Source organism: Cyclopterus lumpus, chromosome 20 (genome assembly GCF_009769545.1).
Source record: "Cyclopterus lumpus isolate fCycLum1 chromosome 20, fCycLum1.pri, whole genome shotgun sequence".
Classification (NCBI taxonomy): Eukaryota; Metazoa; Chordata; class Actinopteri; order Perciformes; family Cyclopteridae; genus Cyclopterus; species Cyclopterus lumpus.
Window position 1 is genome coordinate 1,125,001 of NC_046985.1, and position 2,500 is coordinate 1,127,500.

Consider the following 2,500-nt stretch of genomic DNA (forward strand, 5'->3'; position numbering starts at 1 on the left):
AGAACGTCAGTCACAACGCTGCAGAACGTCAGTCACAACGCTACAGAACGTCAGTCACAACGCTGCAGAACGTCAGTCACAACGCTACAGAACGTCAGTCACAACGCTACAGAACGTCAGTCACAACGCTGCAGAACGTCAGTCACAACGCTACAGAACGTCAGTCACAACGCTACAGAACGTCAGTCACAACGCTACAGAACGTCAGTCACAACGCTGCAGAACGTCAGTCACAACGCTACAGAACGTCAGTCACAACGCTACAGAACGTCAGTCACAACGCTGCAGAACGTCAGTCACAACGCTACAGAACGTCAGTCACAACGCTGCAGAACGTCAGTCACAACGCTACAGAACGTCAGTCACAACGCTGCAGAACGTCAGTCACAACGCTACAGAACGTCAGTCACAACGCTACAGAACGTCAGTCACAACGCTACAGAACGTCAGTCACAACGCTGCAGAACGTCAGTCACAACGCTGCAGAACGTCAGGCATGAGGTTCTGCAGGAAGTTGCTCTCTCGTTCTACCTGAGCCTGAAGGGCTTCATTCCACTGAGAGATAATTGTCGCCATGTGTTCTGCGGTGGAACCGGTTCTTCGTGGTGAAGCTTCCTGCTGCTCCCTGAGAGCCTTACGTCATGTGTTTCATGACGCCACTATGAACCCAACAGGTTCTGTATTCAGAAACCACACAGAACCATGAAGGAACCATGAAGGAACCACAGCACATGGTGTCAGATACCAGTTGTGTACAAGTACTGTGTTCCAATACAATCCTGAGGTATTTGTACTGTTCTGGAGGTTCTACATGTTCTGCTACTTCATACTTGTTCTGCTTTTATCTGACAGAAGATTCACATTGATGAGCAGATCTCCAAGAACAGCAGAACAAAGACAATATTTACAATGTTTTAAAAATGAAAAATAAGACAATATTTACAATGTTTTCAAAATAAAACAATATTTAAAATGTTTTAAAAATGAAAAATAAGACAATATTTACAATGTTTTCAAAATAAAACAATATTTAAAATGTTTTAAAATGAAAAATAAAACAATATTTAAAAAGTTTTTAAATGAAAAATAAGACAATATTTAAAATAATTAAAAAACTAAAAATAAGAAAATAAAATAATATTTAGGAGAGGTTCAAAAGGAGATTTTCCTTTAATACAGTTACAATATTAAATCAAGAAACTAGTGGCCACCAGAGGAACTGCAACTAATATATATGCATCTCTCCATCTCTCCATCTCTCCTCTCCTTCTCTCCTTCTCTCCTCTCTTTCTCTCCTTCTCTCCTTCTCTCCTTCTCTCCATCTCTCCATCTCTCCATCTCTCTTTCTCTCCATCTCTCCTTCTCTCCTCTCCTTCTCTCCATCTCTCCATCTCTCCATCTCTCCATCTCTCCTTCTCTCCATCTCTCCTTCTCTCCTTCTCTCCATCTCTCCTTCTCTCCATCTCTCCATCTCTCTTTCTCTCCATCTCTCCTTCTCTCCTCTCCTTCTCTCCATCTCTCCATCTCTCCATCTCTCCATCTCTCCTTCTCTCCATCTCTCCTTCTCTCCTTCTCTCCATCTCTCCTTCTCTCCATCTCTCCTTCTCTCCATCTCTCCTTCTCCCCTTCTCCACTTCTCTCCATCTCTCCTTCTCTCCATCTCTCCTTCTCTCCTTCTCTCCTTCTCTCCATCTCTCCATCTCTCCTTCTCTCTTTCTCTCCATCTCTCCATCTCTCCATCTCTCCATCTCTCCTTCTCTCTCTCTCCATCTCTCCTTCTCTCCTTCTCTCATTCTCTCCTTCTCCCCTTCTCTCATTCTCTCCTTCTCCCCTTCTCTCCATCTCTCCTTCTCCCCTTCTCTCCTCTCCTTCTCTCCTTCTCTCCATCTCTCCTTCTCCCCTTCTCTCCTCTCCTTCTCTCCTTCTCTCCTTCTCTCCTTCTCCCCTTCTCTCCTCCCCTTCTCTCCTCTCCTTCTCTCCTTCTCTCCTTCTCTCCTTCTCTCCATCTCTCCTTCTCTCCTTCTCTCCTCCCCTTCTCTCCTTCTCTCCATCTCTCCTTCTCCCCTTCTCTCCTCCCCTTCTCTCCTCTCCTTCTCTCCATCTCTCCATCTCTCCTTCTCTCCTTCTCTCATTCTCTCCTTCTCCCCTTCTCTCCATCTCTCCTTCTCCCCTTCTCTCCTCCCCTTCTCTCCTCTCCTTCTCTCCATCTCTCCATCTCTCCTTCTCTCCTTCTCTCATTCTCTCCTTCTCCCCTTCTCTCCATCTCTCCTTCTCCCCTTCTCTCCTCTCCTTCTCTCCTCTCCTTCTCCCCTTCTCTCCTTCTCTCCTTCTCTCCTTCTCCCATTCTCTCCTCTCCTTCTCTCCTTCTCTCCTTCTCTCCTCTCCTTCTCTCCTTCTCTCCTTCTCCCCTTCTCTCCTCCCCTTCTCTCCTCTCCTTCTCCCCTTCTCTCCTCTCCTTCTCCCCTTCTCCCCTTCTCTCCTCTCCTTCTCCCCTTCTCTC

The 2,500-nt window shown here is 46.3% G+C and overlaps 1 protein-coding gene across 2 annotated transcripts in view; it reads left to right on the forward strand.

Moving 5' to 3' along the window:
- The window catches only part of LOC117749501 (melanoma receptor tyrosine-protein kinase-like), a 42,475-nt gene that overhangs the window by 13,052 nt on the left and 26,923 nt on the right, over positions 1–2,500 (forward strand). The window lies entirely within an intron of this gene.